At 46.4% G+C, this 15,620-nt stretch overlaps 1 protein-coding gene and 1 long non-coding RNA gene across 5 annotated transcripts in view; one reads left to right on the top strand and one right to left on the bottom strand.

Moving 5' to 3' along the window:
• The window catches only part of PALLD (palladin, cytoskeletal associated protein), a 376,038-nt gene that overhangs the window by 78,759 nt on the left and 281,659 nt on the right, over positions 1 to 15,620 (bottom strand). The gene's annotated exons all lie outside the window — the stretch shown is intronic.
• LOC138433715 (uncharacterized) lies at positions 168 to 2,055 on the top strand. The gene is made up of 3 exons (XR_011254439.1): positions 168 to 611; positions 726 to 1,276; positions 1,466 to 2,055. It is a non-coding gene; the product is annotated as an uncharacterized lncRNA (long non-coding RNA).

Raw genomic sequence — 15,620 nt, forward strand, 5'->3', positions numbered from 1 at the left:
AAACATATGTTTCTGTGTCAACTATCAAATTATTTTAACGAAAGTACGAAATATTTAAAAACATGGATCTCCTCAAAAGGCTAAGCCCGTGCAAATTATCTGACCATGAGTATGGACCAGTGGGGTAGAGGGAGGGCACAGCTCCAAGGACAATTCATGCTTTCATCATAAAAGCAGAGTAATGTGTTCCAGCGGCCAAGAGCTTTCTGGCTCTTCAGTTTGTACGTAACTTCTTATCAAGGGCAGGAGAAAGCCTGGGGGGACATACGTGGGGCTGTTTGTTCTTGTGTAAAAGTGACTGGAGCCCAGAGGACATGAAATGCCATGTGAGAGGGACCGTGGCCGCCAGAAGGCTGCACTCGTGGAGGTTAAAGAAAGATGGTGAAACTGTAAACAGAACAGGCTGAGCTCGCCTCCTGAGTACAAGAGGCCTTGAACCTGCAAAGGATTCCAGGCAAATCATAGAGGCAGACCAGCGGGAGCCTCCTAGGCCGTTGCCGTGACCTCGAACTCAGAGTTCTCATCTGTAAAATGATGGAAAGGCATTTCCCTTGGCTTGCCCTTGAGAAGATAGATGAGATCCTGCCTGGGCAGCCCCACCACAGTGCTCGGTAAGTGGGTGGTTTCTTTCTTTCTTTCTTTTTTAACAAAATGAAGCCTAGCTTCTTTTCTTCTTTCTTTCTTTCATCTTGTTTGGTTTTGTTTTTGTCTCTGTTTTTTCACAGAGCACAGTACTTAGGAACAGAGTGAAAAGTAATAATCTGATGCCATGCCAGTCATTTCACACCGTCTCTCATTCTGTCTGCTTCTTCAGGCCATGGGAGGTCTGGCTGTTAGCACACGCCCCTTCCTGGAGGAGACCGGGCCCAGAGAGGCCAGGTGACCTGGCCAAGGAGACAGAGCAGGCCAGGGCAGAAGGAACAGCACCAACTGTTAGCTCTAGAGCCCACACTCCAGGCCGTCTAACTCTGGAGTGAAAAGCACCCGTGTGTGGAAGGACTCCCCGATCTCCATCAGCAAACCCTTCCTCTTTCTCGCCGAGTTGTACCGTGCACAAGAACCTCTGCTTGGCCTGCCGTGGCTCAGGCAGTTCCGAACACGTCCTGCTGCACTCACAGAGTCTGACTCATTCCCCCCAAGTGCCCGCTTCCCAGGCAGAGCAGCTGTGCCGGCTCCAGTGAAGTCACCCCTAGATTCCATGGGGTTGCTGAGAAGGAATTTGCCTTATTCTGTGATTCCGCTGAGGAAATGACGAAATACCGCAGTCAACTGGCTGGTCAGTTTAACTCCATCGTGCATGAGAAAAACCTTCAGCTGAGTCCTACAGCCGTAGTCACTGAGAGACGCAAAGGGCACAGCGTGGCACTGTGCGCCCATCGCAGCGGCAGTTCATGGAGTTGCAGGTGAGATTGCTCTTAAAGCCGATGACGCTGTGACAAAGAATCTTGTGTTGCTTTTTGTCTAGATTCCTCTGGACGCTTGGAAGATGAGTGGACCAGCCATTATCTGATTCTGCTCCCAGAAACACAGGATGTCAGGCAACCTGGTCACGGAGCCGGGGCTGGTGTTGGGGACTGCTGAGCGCACAGGAGCAGACTGGGGCCACGTCACTGGAGGAGATGAGCCTCTTTCCCGAGCCCTGAAACGCCCCTCACCAAACCCCTCACTTCCCAAACCGGAGGGTCCGTCCAACGCCTTGCATTACAATTCATGCGATTATGTTATCTGAAGTGCTTAATTACTTTCGCTTACGGAAATATGACTGGGTGCTGCAGTGAACGGTGTTCTAGCAGAGATTCCCAAGTACTGAGAGAACTGTTGGGATTATTTCACGGCAGAGATCTCTGATGCACAGAACATGTGCAAACCTAGACTCTGGTACTGAAAGGGAATGAGGAGAGAGGGTGCAATATGCTGAATCAAATACTCCAATTAAATCTGCTCTAAGAATAGAAATTTAGTGGACACATTTTACATTGGAAAATCCCGGCTGTATATCCTGACACTAGAGGAAACATTGGTAACATCAGTAATTAAATGAATTATTTTATCTGATATATAGTTTATGTGTTTGATCAGTAAAACAACTGACTTAATCACACTGATACTGCCTGTTAGGGCTATTAAATGAGTTATATTATATCACCTTGATACAACAAAGTACTAGATTTCAAGAGAAAAAAAGACTTTCCTCTACGATGGCACCCCACTCCAGTACCCTTGCCTGGATAATCCCATGGATGGAGGAACCTGGTAGGCTGCAGTCCATGGAGTCGCGAAGAGTCGGACACTGAGCGACTTCACTTTCACTTTCATGCTTTGGAGAAGGAAATGGCAACCCACTCCAGTGTTGCCAGGGGTTAGGAGGACCCTAACCCCTCCCCCAGTAGGCCTAACCCCTCCCCCCAGAATCCCAGGGACCGGGGAGCCTGATGGGCTGCCATCTATGGGGTCACACAGAGTCGGACACGACTGAAGCGACTTAGCAGCAGTAGCAGCGGCATAGTAACCTCAGAAAGACTTAATCTGAGGTAATTTGGTCACTTTATGGGATAATGTCAAGAGAGACTTCAAAGAACTGAGTGTCCTAGCAGCGTTTTCAGATGCCCTTGTCTTTTATAACAAGTGATGAATTGTGATGAAATGCACACGTGAAGAGTTGAAGGAAAGAAGACTGCGCTGAGGGAAACTGGAGTTTAGGGCACCTGTTTAAAACTGTGCACACTGGTGTGTGTATATATATATATATATCTCATTGTGTGTGTGTCATAAATATACACGCAGATAACCAACCAGGACCTACTCTAGAGCACAGGGAACTCTGCTCAATACTCTATTAACAAACTAAATGGGAGAAGAATTTGAAAACCGATACATGTATACGTAGAACTGAATCACTTTGCTGTACACCTGAAATTAATACAACACTGTTCGTCAACCCTGATATAAAATAAAAATTTAAAAACAGATTAAAGAAGAGCCTCAGTGTTCTCATGTATAAAATGAAGATACTGATACTATAATCTCCTTTGCATGACTGATGCAAAGATTAAATGTGTGAAAGTGAGCACCTTTAAGAAGTTGTAATTTTGGACAGAAGCTGACAAAGTGAGATTTGAAAGCTTTCAAGAAGGAGAAGCAGGAAGACAGCATCTCCGGGAAGACTATCGGTTCCACTGCCTCCTTCAGATCGAGCCCTCTGCACTGAACAGCCCTGCTGGACACGGGTGTGTCAGTGGCGGGACCGGACACTTCCCAACCACTGCCGCCCTTGGCTCCTGAGTCCACGGGTGGTGGCATGGATTCCGCCTTCCCTTGTGGGTGGCTGGCAGAGGGCTGGCCTCACTTTGGTGCCTTGCCCCCGTTGCTTGGGGAAAAGCACCAAGAAAAAAAGAAGTGAAAGGGGGCTAGTACTCTGCTACCACCGGGCCAGCCAAGGTCAGGACAGCCACTGTTACCTTGGGCAAGGCTGGCTCATCCACCAGTGGGTGCCCTGGCTCAGGTCCTCCCACTGTGGCAGCCCACAAACAAATTTTAAGTTTTACATACTATTTAACTCAAAAGGAAGAGAAATGAATACACATGACTGTTGACAGGCTAACTATGTAATAATAAACCTAACCTGGATTCCATCTATCTTTATGCTGATGCTGTTACAAAATTCAGAGTTTGTAATGGAGGAAGAGACCTCAAAGGCAGAGGTGCCTGGGGCCCGTGAACGTCCCAGGACAGCCCGGTTGCTAGTGGCTGCGGCTCATCTGTGCCCGGCACGCGTTGTCTCATTGGCTGTAAGTCGCGTCTGCCACTAGCCTCTCTTCAGGGCTGTACTGTGTGTGAACCTAAGTCAGTCGGTGTCACACGCTTTGCAAAGAAGAAAGCAGGTCCTGTGTTCTCACACTCCTTATCGTCTAAGTGGGAGACAGTCAGCTGTTAACAACAGGTGCTTTGCAGTGGCTCATTCACGGGGACGTTTCTTTTATGAGTTAATTAGTCATAACTCCCTCGTGAGCAAAATGCACATCTGCGAAAATAAAACTGCTCACTGAGAGTGAGTTACTGGTGTGTAGGTGGGGCACAACCAGCCCTTAAAAGGCTTAACGAGAACCCTGATGCACTCAGAAGCTGGACTGCCAGAATGGACATCATCAAAAAAGCTACAAACAATAAGTGCTGGAGAGGGTGTGGCGAGAAGGGAGCCCTCCTACACTGTTGCTGGGAATGTAAACTCGTGCAGAACAGTACGAAGATTCCTTAAAAAACTAAATACAGAGCTACTTATGTAATCCAAAAATCCCATTCCTGGGCATATATCTGGAGGAAACCGTAATTAAGACACATGCACCCCAAAGTTCATAGCAGCCCTATTTACGGCAGCCAGGACATGGAAGCAACCTAAATGTCCATCAACAGAGGCAAGGATAAAGATGTGGTACATTCACACAATGGAAGAGTATTCAGCCGTAGAAAAAATGAAATAATGCCTCATGCAGCAACATGGAAAGACCTAGAGACCGTCACACCGAGTGAAAAACGTCAGACAGAAAAAGACAAATATTGTGTGATATCATGTGTAGATGAGATCTAAAAAATGGTACGAATGAAATTACTTACAAAACAGACTCAGAGATGTGGAAAACAAACTTATGATTACCAGGAGGGAAAGGATGGGGAGGGATAAATTGGGAGATCGAGATTGATATACACACTGTTCTATGAAAAACAGATAACTAATAACAACCTACTGTATAGCGCAGGTTGTTGTTTGGTTGCTCAGCTACGTCTGACTGCGACCCCTTGGACTACAACAAACCAGGCTTTCATGTCCTTCACCATCTCCTGGAGCTGGCTCAGACTCATGTCCATTGAGTCGGTGATGCCATCCAGCCATCTCATCCTCTGTCATCCCCTTCTCCTCCTGCTTTTAGTCTTTCCCAGCATCTGGGTCTTTACTAATGGGTCAGCTCTTCGCATCAGGTGACCAAAGTATTGGAGCTTTAGCTTCAGCATCAGTCCTTCCAATGAATATTCAGGACTGATCTCCCTTAGGATGGACTGGTTGGAACTTCTTGCAGTCCAAGGGACTCTCAAGAGTCTTCTCCAACACCACAGTTCAAAAGCATCAATTCTTTGGCACTCACCTTTCTTCACAGTCCAACTCTCACATCCATATATGACTACTGGAAAAACCATAGCCTTGACTAGACAGACCTTTGTTGGCAAAGTACTGTCTCTGCTTTTTAACATGCTGTCTAGGTTGGCCATAGCTTTTCTTCTAAGGAGCAAGCATCTTTTAATTTCATGGCTGCAGTTACTACCTGCAGTGATTTTGGAGCCCAAGAAAATAAAGTCTGCCACTGTTTCCATTGTTTCCCCATCTAATTACCATGAAGCAATGGGACCAGATGCCATGATCTTAGTTTTCTGAATGTTGAATTTTAAGGCAGCTTTTTCACTCTTATCTTTCACTTTCATCAAGAGGCTCTTCAGTTCCTCTTTGCTTTCTGCCATAAGGATAGTGTCATCTGCATATCTGAGGTTGTTGATATTTCTTGCAACAATCTTGATTCCAGCTTGTGCCTCATCCAGCCCAGCGTTTCACATGATGTACTCTGCATAGAAATTAAATATACAGAGTGACAATATACAGCCTTGATGTACACCTTTCCCAATTTGGAACCATGTTGTTCCATGTCCAGTTCTAACTGTTGCTTGTTGACCTGCATACAGATTTCTCAGGAGGCAGGTCAGGTGGTCTGGTATTCCCATCTCTTGAAGAATTTTCCACAGTTCGTTGTGATCTACATAGTCAAAGGATTTGGCATAGTCAATAAAGCAGAAGAAGATGTTTTTCTGGAACTCTCTTGCTTTTGTGATGATCCAACAGATGTTGGCAATTTGATCTCTGGTTCCTTTGCCTTTTCTAAATCCAGCTTGAACGTCTGAAAGTTCTTGCTTCACATATTGTTGAAGCCTCACTTAGAGAATGTTGAGCATTACTTTGCTAGCATGTGAGATGAGTGCAATTGTGTGGTAGTTTGAACATTCTTTGGCATTGCGTTTCTTTGGGCATGGAATGAAATCTGACCTTTTCCAGTCTTGTGGCCAGTGCTGAGTTTTCCAAATTTGCTGGCATATTGAGTGCAGCACTTGTATAGCATCATCCTTTAGGATTTGAAACAGCTCAGGTGGAATTCCATCACCTCCAGCAGTTTTGTTTGTAGTGATGCTTCCTAATGCCCACTTGACTTCACATTCTCTAGATGAGTGATCACACCATAATGGTTATCTGGGTCATTAACATCTTTTTTTATAGTTCTTCTGTGAATTCTTGCCACCTCTTCTTGATATCTTCTACTCCTGTTACGTCCATACCATTTTTGACCTTTATTGTGCCCATCTTAGCATGAAATATTCCCTTGGTATCTCCAATTTTCTTGAAGAAATCTGTAGTCTTTCCCATTCTATTGTTTTCCTCTATTTCTTTGCATTGATCACTGAGGAAGGCTTTCTTATTTCTCCTCGCTATACTTTGGAACTTTGCATTCAAATGGGTTTATCTTTCCCTTTCTCCTTTGCTCCTCTTCTTTTCTCAGCTATTTGTAAGGCCTCCGCAGACAACCATTCTGCCATTTTGCATTTCTTTTTCTTGGGGATGATATTGATCACCGCCTCCTGTGAAATGTTATGAACTTCCGTCCATAGTTCTTCAGGCACTCTATCAGATCTAGTCCCTTTGATTTAGGTCATACCTGAATGACCTAGCGGTTTCCCCTACTTTCTTCAATTTAAGTCTGAATTTGGCAATAAGGAGTTCATGATCTGAGCCACAGTCAGCTCCTGGTCTTGTTTTTGCTGTCTGTATGGAGCTTCCCTATCTTTGGTTGCAGAGATTATAATCAATCTGACTCAGTACTGACCATCTGATGATGTCCATGTGCAGAGTTGTCTCTTGTATTTTTGGAAGAGGGTGTTTGCTATGACCAGTGCATTCTCTTGGCAAAACTCTGTTAGCCTTTGCCATACTGCATTTTGTATTCCAAGGCCAAAGCTGCCTATTACTCCAGGTATCTAAGAGCCATGCTGTGTTGGGCCACCCAAGATGGATGGGTCATGGTGGAGAGGTCTGACAAAACATGGTCCACTGGAGAAGGGAATGGCAAACCACTTCAGCATTCTTGCCTTGAGAACCCCATGAACAGTATGAAAAGGCAAAAAGATAGGACACTGAAAGATGAACTCCCCAGGTTGGCAGGTGCCCAATATGCTACTGGAGAAGAGTGGAGAAAAATCTCTGGAAGGAATGAAGAGGCTGAGCCAAAGCAAAAACAGTCCAGTTGTGGATGTGTCTGGTGGTGAAAGTAAACTCAGATGTTGTAAAGAACAATACTGCACAGGAACCTGGAATGTTAGGTCCATGAATCAAGGCAAATTGGAAGTGGTCAAAGGGGAGATGGCAAGAGTGAACACTGACGTTTTAGGAATCAGTGAACTAAAATGGACTGGAATGGGTGAATTTAACTCAGATGACCATTATATCTACTACTGTGGGCAAGAATCCCTTAGAAGAAATGGAGTAGCCCTCATGGTCACCAAAAGAATCAGAAATGCAGTACTTGGATGCAATCTCAAAAGTGACAGAATGATCTCAGTTCATTTCTAAGGCAAACCATTCAATATCACGGTAATCCAAGTGTATACCCCAACCACCAATGCCAAAGAAGCTGAAGCTGAATGGTTTTATGAAGACTTACAAGACCTTCTAGAACTAACACCCAAAAAAGATGTCCTTTTCATCATAGGGGACTGGAATGCACAAGTAGGAAGTCAAGAGATAGAACAGGTAACTCTTAATACTCTGTAATAACCTATATGGGAAAAGAATCTAATAATGAGTAGATATACACATATGGATAACTCACTCATTTTCCTGTACAGCAGAAACTAACATTATAAACCAACTACGCTTTATTGACTATGCCGAAGCCTTTGACTGTGTGGGTCACAATAAACTGTGGAAAATTCTGAAAGAGATGGGAATATCAGACCACCTGACCTGCCTCTTGAGAAACCTGTTTGCAGGAAGAAACAGTTAGAACTGGACATGGGACAACAGACTGGTTCCAAATAGGAAAAGGAGTACATCAAGGCTGTATATCGTCACCCTGCTTATTTAACTTCTATGCAGAGTACATCATGAGAAATCCTGGGCTGGAAGAAGCACAAGCTGGAATCAAGATTGCCAGGAGAAATATCAATAACCTCAGATATGGAGATGACACTACCCTTATGGCAGAAAGTGAAGAGGAACTCAAAAGCCTCTTGATGAAAGTGAAACAGGAGAGTGAAAAAGTTGGCTTAAAGCTCAACATTCAGAAAACGAAGATCATGGCATCCGGTCCCATCACTTCATGGGAAATAGATGGGGAAACAGTGTCAGACTTTATTTTTGGGGGCTCCAAAATCACTGCAGATGGTGATTACAGCGATGAAATTAAAAGACACTTACTCCTTGGAAGAAAAGTTATGACCAACCTAGATAGCATATTAAAAAGCAGAGATATTACTTTGCCAACAAAGGTCCGTCTAATCAAGGCTATGGTTTTTCCAGTGGTCATGTGTGGATGTGAGAGTTGGACTGTGAAGAAAGGTGAGTGCCAAAGATTTGATACTTTTGAACTGTGGTGTTGGAGAAGACTCTTGAGAGTCCCTTGGACTGCAAGGAGATCCAACCAGTCCATTCTGAAGGAGATCAGCCCTGGGATTTCTTTGGAAGGACTGATGCTAAAGCTGAAACTCCAGTACTTTGGCCACCTCATGCGAAGAGTTGACTCATTGGAAAAGCCTCTGATGCTGGGAGGGGTTGGGGGCAGGAGGAGGAGGGGATGACAGAGGATGAGATGGCTGGATGGCATCACCGACTCGATGGACATGAGTCTGAGTGAACTCTGGGAGTTGGTGATGCACAGGGAGGCCTGGCGTGCTGCAGTTCATGGGGTCGCAGAGTCGGACATGACTGAGTGACTGAACTGAACTGAACTGAACTGAACTATACTACAATAAAAATTAAAAAGACAAACAAAAAAGCGGGACCTCCTCCTGCCATGTCTGGAGAATGCGGGAGGGCCAGGGTGAGGGCCACACAGGAGGGCTCCTCCTGACCTGTCTGCGGCTCCTAGTCTCCTTTCAGACACCACACCTTCCAGACTCCCTACCCATCCTGGGTCAGGGGTTCACCTCATGTACAGAATCTTCTGCTTGTTATTTTTCACATCCTGAAAGAGTCCCTTTTCAGTTCCAACTTGTTCATGGTGATAAGAGAGCGCTGCGGCTACCCCCAAACACCTCTATTTGGTAAAAAAATTCCAAGTTTGGTTCATGGTAATCAGATACCTATTCAGACTTTATTTTTTAGCCTGAATTATTTTATCTTTTCTAGCTTTATTAAAGTATGATTGATGAATAGCAATTGTACATGCTTAAAGGGTACAATGTGATGTAAATTTACTTTGTGTATTGATGATCAAGCTAATTAATATGCCCATCACCTGAGTGACCATTTGTGTGTGTGTGTGTGTGTCTGTGTGTGTGTGTCTGTGTGCATGTGAACACTGAGGATGTACTCTCTGAGCAAAATTCCTGTTATACCAGCCTTAAATATAATCAGTAATGAAAGACCTCATCTAGGCCTGCATCTTCTTGGAGACGAGGTCTTTAGGTCAAAGTCCCTTAATTGCACAGTCTCCTTGACTGCAAGCAGAGCGTCTGGATGGCCTGACCCTTAAGGCTTCTCCAGCACAACGACTGTGGGACTAGGCCCCAGGTCAACCCACTCTGGCCCGGGTGTAGGGCTTTCACAGCGCCTCTTCCAGGCGGTGCTGAGGTGTTACCCGAGGTGCTACACTTCTCAGTAAAAATCCACTGGCCTTATCTTTACCTTATCCTTTAAATTGCATCTTTGTTGATATTTCTAATTCATGCAATAACACAATGCAGGTATGTATTTCACACATACACATACACATATATGTGTATACACATAGCGAGAGCTCAGAGATACTGTGTGTTCAGTTCTAGACCTCAGTGATAAAGTGGATACTGCAATGAAGCAAGTCCCATGAACTTTTTGGTTTCCCAATACATGTAACAGTAGTGTTTACGTGGTAGAACAGTTTATCAGGTGTGCAATAGCGTCGTATCTGGGAAAAAAAATGTTTGTACCTTAATTTAAAAATACATCATTGCTAAAAAATGCTAACATCTGACAAGCAGGTGCCACAAGCCTTCACTTTATGAAAAGCAACACTCTGTGAAGGACAACACAAGATCTGACTGTCTACATAAGATATTTTACTAAAGGGGATACATGGGGCCTTCAATCTATAAAGAGCAACACTCTGTGAAGGACAACACAAGATCTGCCTGTCTACACAAGATGCTTTACTAAAGGGGATACATGGGGCCCTCCTTGGGGGTCAACTGATTAAAAACCCACCTTCAATGCAGGGGACTTGGTTCTGTTTCTGGCTGGAGAACTGAGGTCCCACATGCTGCGGGGCAGCCAAGCCCATGAGCCACACCTCGAGAAACCTGTGTGCCAGAATGGAGACCCAGCACAGCCAAAAAAGAAAGAGATAAAATGGAAATAGAGGGCACACATGACCCCCAAACTTCACATCCCATGGCTTTAAGGTACAAAGAAACACGCAAGCAGGGCCATTTGCCAGGTGACATGTGGCACCTTGGGACACCACCTCTGGGGTCAGCTTCAGTATGACCTGGCTCAAAGACACAGAGCTTCAAACTTGCACATTTCCTTGAGATGAAGCAGTGGGGTCCACTTTCCACTAGTCTGGGGAGGGAGATGGAACAAGTGCAGGCAATTCCTTCCAACGGTTCTGCTTTACAGGAGGTTCCCTAACTACCCCAGACAGCTGAAGGCCTGAGAGAGCCAGGAGCCTGCCCAGCTTGCAGGTTACTGGAGTCTTACGGGTGCAGCTCTGGGCCTGCTGTTAGGAACCCGGATGCTGTGGATAAGTGGAGAGGCCGACCTGCCAAATCTTTGTTCCTACTGATGTGGAAGGACCCAGAACCCACAAAAACACAGAGACATTAAATCACTCCACAATGTTCGCTGAGATCTGCTCTGCAAAGCACAGCACTGTCAAACTCCTTACTGACAACATGTATTTCAACATCTGCGTGTCTGTCTTCCACATTTGTATTGACACAGGTAATTTTTGGAGCTGTTTCTGTATTTATCACCCTCCTATTTAAACTGAGAAATTACCACTTGGATACGTGGCTTCTTGAAGCCAGAGTTTTATTCTCTCAGTTGAAGTGGAACTTCTTTCTCATACCTTCAGACATTTTTAAGAGAACTGCCATCTACCTGGGACTTGCAAGCATGCCCTCCAAAGCTTTTGTTCACACCTACTGAGGTAATGCAGGAGCTTGAGCCCAGTGGTTTCCCTTGTAGGCGTGTCTCCGGGCAGGTGATGTAACCTCTCTGAGCCTCAGCCTCTCCCCCCTGAGAAATGGGCACAGCAGTGCTGCCCCACCATGCAGCGTGTTGAGGACCCAGGGAGATGCCCTGTCGGCAGGCCCAGCGCACAGGGCGCGGCTGTCCACACAGCCAGCAACTCTCACGGTCACTGAGAAACACAGCCACACAGGAGCTTATATTCCATGTGAGCAACTGGATGAAGCAACTGTTAAGGTGTCACCTCTGCTGAGTCCGGAACACGGGTTAATGATGGCCAGCTGTTTAAGTCAGCACAGCCAGGGGAAGGCGGGGAGGGGCAGCCAGCGGGACCATCATGGCAAAACACCCTCTAGAGATTCAGAGACGCCTTTCACACCAGCAGCGACTCCTCCGTGAACTCAAGTGAGATCGCCCATGGTTCACATCAACGCCTGTGTCTGTGCGTTCACACCTGCACGAGACGGGGCTGGACGAGATTACATCTAACGGCTGTAATTATTGAGTAGTTACTCTAAGTCATCACAGGAATTTCCACGAAGGTAGGCTGATTTCTTTGCTTCCCTGCATTTTGATACCAGGGCCTGGAAAGGATCTGTGCATTGTTCTACGTCTCCACTAGCTTTGCCATGTAAATAGAAGAATTCAAATGAGCAACTGATGCAAAGTGCTTTCTCATCACCCAGAGTCCCTAGAATCCCTTCCAGTAGCAGAGGGACCATGCGGCTGAAGCACTGACGGAAAGGCTGGGCACACTGCTCTGGCTGCAAGCAGAGGTTTGCTGCCAGAGGCGGTCAGCGCTTTGAGACCGTCCCGCATGGGCATCCCGTATCTTCTCCCCTTGAAACAGGGGGGCTGCTGGTGAGGCCGAGGAGCCCTGCATGGAAATGCAGCCCTGGTCACCCCATGTTGACCAGATCACAGGGATGTGGGCCAGGTCTCTCTGCAGTTACATCTCCCTTGCTTTACTCTCAGGAAACTACAACAAGCTTTTTTGGGTGGGGGGAACAAATAACTGACATATCATTCCTAAGTAGAAATCACAGTACTTGACATCACAAAAGCTGGTAAAAAGATCATTAGGGACAAAAAGAGAACACTGTGAGTTTATCTGCTATTCAGATAAACACTGAAATCTCAGTTCTTTCTTACCCCGGAAATTGTCTCTTAGGGTGCTTCGCTTTTAAATTTAAAAGGTGTTTATTATGAAAATGTACCATAAAGCAAGAAAAAAAATGAATCCATATTCATAATGCATTAACACTGATATGTTCTCCATGTTCTTTCCCTATTTCCTATCTTCAAAGCATAGCTATACAAATAATATGTCATCACATAAACTTTCCAGCTTCATTACATTACTTCTCACAAATGTACTTGCTGTCCCTGCCTGAATCACAGTTGGTTTTAGTGGCTGCATAATATTCTAGTCACTGAGATGAGAGAATTAACATTCTGTACTTTTTGACCCTAGTTTTTTTTCCCCCCTTTCTTCTGAAATTGTTTTTAAAAATGCAGGAGATATTTTCAGGCTTATAAACTCATTCTTCTTTTGAATTATTTCCTCAGGGAAAATACTGAAAAGTGTGACTGTGAGAGCAAATACTGTTGGTGTAACTATTGACATTTATAGCTACATAGCTATTTTACAAAAATCCACTTCTTTGTTAGTGATGGCAAGCATGATCTCATAAGACTACCTCTTTCTGAAGAGGGTGAAGGGGCAGCTCATTCAACAGGGCTTATTCCTGCCTGTGGGTTTGGACGTGCCCCTGAGCACACCCTGATACAGAGGTCAGTCTCAGAGGCTGTGGGGTTCCTGCCCTTTGCCTCTGGTCAGCTCCCTGCCCAAACCCCTCTTTTCCACGAGGCAGTGTTTTAGAAGTTTCAGAACCTAGAGTGGGCTTTCAGTTGTGCATTTGGGGTAAGCAGAAAGAGGGTTCACTTCCCTGCCTACCTTCAAGTTATCAACAGTTCAAGTTATTACGGATTTTAAAAATTCTGATCCAGGGTCAACATCCCGTATCTATTCCTAGCTTTGAACACAAACACATTGATTGCTCAGGAAAGAGAAATCACCACCTCTCCATGCTGGTTTTGTGCCATGAAAAGGCATTTCTCACTGTGTTTAGGGCAGAAATTCCTCTTCTAAGCCTCCCCTCCTCCTACAGAGAAGTGCTGAAGTGAAGTCAGTACTGCTCAGCTAGCACTTGCAGAGCCTGGGAGACGTGGCTGAGAAGAGGGAGCAAGGCACTGGTAGTTTCTCCGCATCATCTCCTCCTCTGACATCTTCACTCATGACCAGCACATTTGGGTCAGACGGTGTGTCTCCGGGGCGTTTCCCCAGTTTGTGAGAAGGTTCACTCTTTCTGAAAGGACACAACTCCATGTTCAGAGCATGTCTGAGATTGGGAGTCAAGGGATCTCTGTGACTGCTGGGAAACGTTCATCATTTTCAGCTACAAGCTTCGTAAAACAGACACAAAAGGAGTGCCACGGTGCTTCTGAGGTGCAGCTTGTGTTTTCCCATGCTGAACAAGAGAAGCTTGTTATGTCAGCTGCTCTGAGCGTTTCTAAACATCTCTCAGATGCTGGTCTACCAGAGGGCAGGGACATAATCTGTATTTCTCACCGCTGCTTAAAGACCAGAGATCCTGCTTGCCGTCTCTATTTAGTGTGAGCAAGTGAAACCAGACTCCTTTGACATTTTTCTTGGCTTATTTTCACTCTCCCAGATCGCCTAGAACCTCCACTGGCTTCTATCCTGAAATCCTGCAGTGCCAATTTCCTTATTTGGTTGCTGGAGCTGCTCTTTGCCTGGGTCAAACATTCTGCTAAGCTTGCAGCCTCGTTGCAACCCCCACCCCCGCCCACTGCACCCGCCCCCCCAAACACACACACACACACACACACACACACACGCACTCACGTCACTGACTCAGCCTCCCCTGCCTTCGTGCGCCAACCACCCAGCACTTATGCCCATTTAAGGAGTGCCTGTGGAAACTGTAAGGGGCAGAGAGCTTTCAGCTGTCTGCAAAGTCTGCCCTGTTGCACACACTCCGAGTCACCGCAGAGCCTGTGTTTCACATGCATGCCCCCCTCACGGGGCAGGGCACGCATCTCAGGAGTGCAAAGGAGCCCGAAAATCCTGAGGGTGCCGCATTGCGATTCCGTGGTTCCTCAGAGTTCTGGCTCCTCTCCTCCTGTGGCTGGGGGTAGAGGGGTCTGGCTTTGTTTTCCACTGTCCCCAACCCGAGGCGCCCGCTGGACACCCCATCCCAGGTCTGAAGGGATGGGCCACCAGGCCCAGCTGGACACACCACAGGCCGCCCCCCGCAGGGTCCAGTCCTCCACCCGTCTGCTCTGCTTATGGGGCTGCAAACAGCCAGCTCCTCTGGGGCAGAGCATACTTTCTGATCCCTGAGCTCAGACCTGTGGAGAGGGCACAGCTCTGTGCATCCCCTAGTGAAGAAAGAAGCTGCCAGTCCATCCTATAAAACACAGCCATGCTCCTTCCCATGCAAACAGGGAGAAATTTCTTGGGCAAGCACACGGCCTTTCGGCTCCTAGAACAAAACGGATGGCGATATTTATTATGTCAAATAAACACATCATCCACACTGCAAAAAGAAACCAGGAAAAATCAGCTGAACAAAGCAGTTTTCAAGGTTCTGATCCTTTTGCAACTGGCTCTTGTCTAACTCAACCGAGAGACAAAGACCGAGCAATTTTCCCAGACGGAGGCGCTGGGGTGATTCAAGGCCCACAGTCTGTTCCCAAGATTTGCTGGGCAAAGCAATCCGAGCCGTTCCCAAAGGTAAGTAATATAAACATACAGGATATCCTGTCACTTCACATCATGGCTCATTTAGCACTGAAAGTAGTCTGTGCTTCCCCTAGTCCACCGTGCTAATCGCTGAAGCCCTGTTTCTGCCAGGCACTGGACCGGACGCTGCCACCAGCCTTCACGGTGGCCACCTGGTCATCACAGGAGCAGGCCACAGCCCACAGAAGCACAGCTCTCCTGCGCCCTCATTGCTCGGTCCACTCCGCTTGCTGTGCCCACCACAGTGACCAGTGTGGGCACAGCACACAACTGAACGGAGCTCCCCAAGCATGGGACCCTCTGCTGTGTACA

This window comes from Ovis canadensis, chromosome 2 (genome assembly GCF_042477335.2).
Source record: "Ovis canadensis isolate MfBH-ARS-UI-01 breed Bighorn chromosome 2, ARS-UI_OviCan_v2, whole genome shotgun sequence".
NCBI lineage: Eukaryota > Metazoa > Chordata > Mammalia > Artiodactyla > Bovidae > Ovis > Ovis canadensis.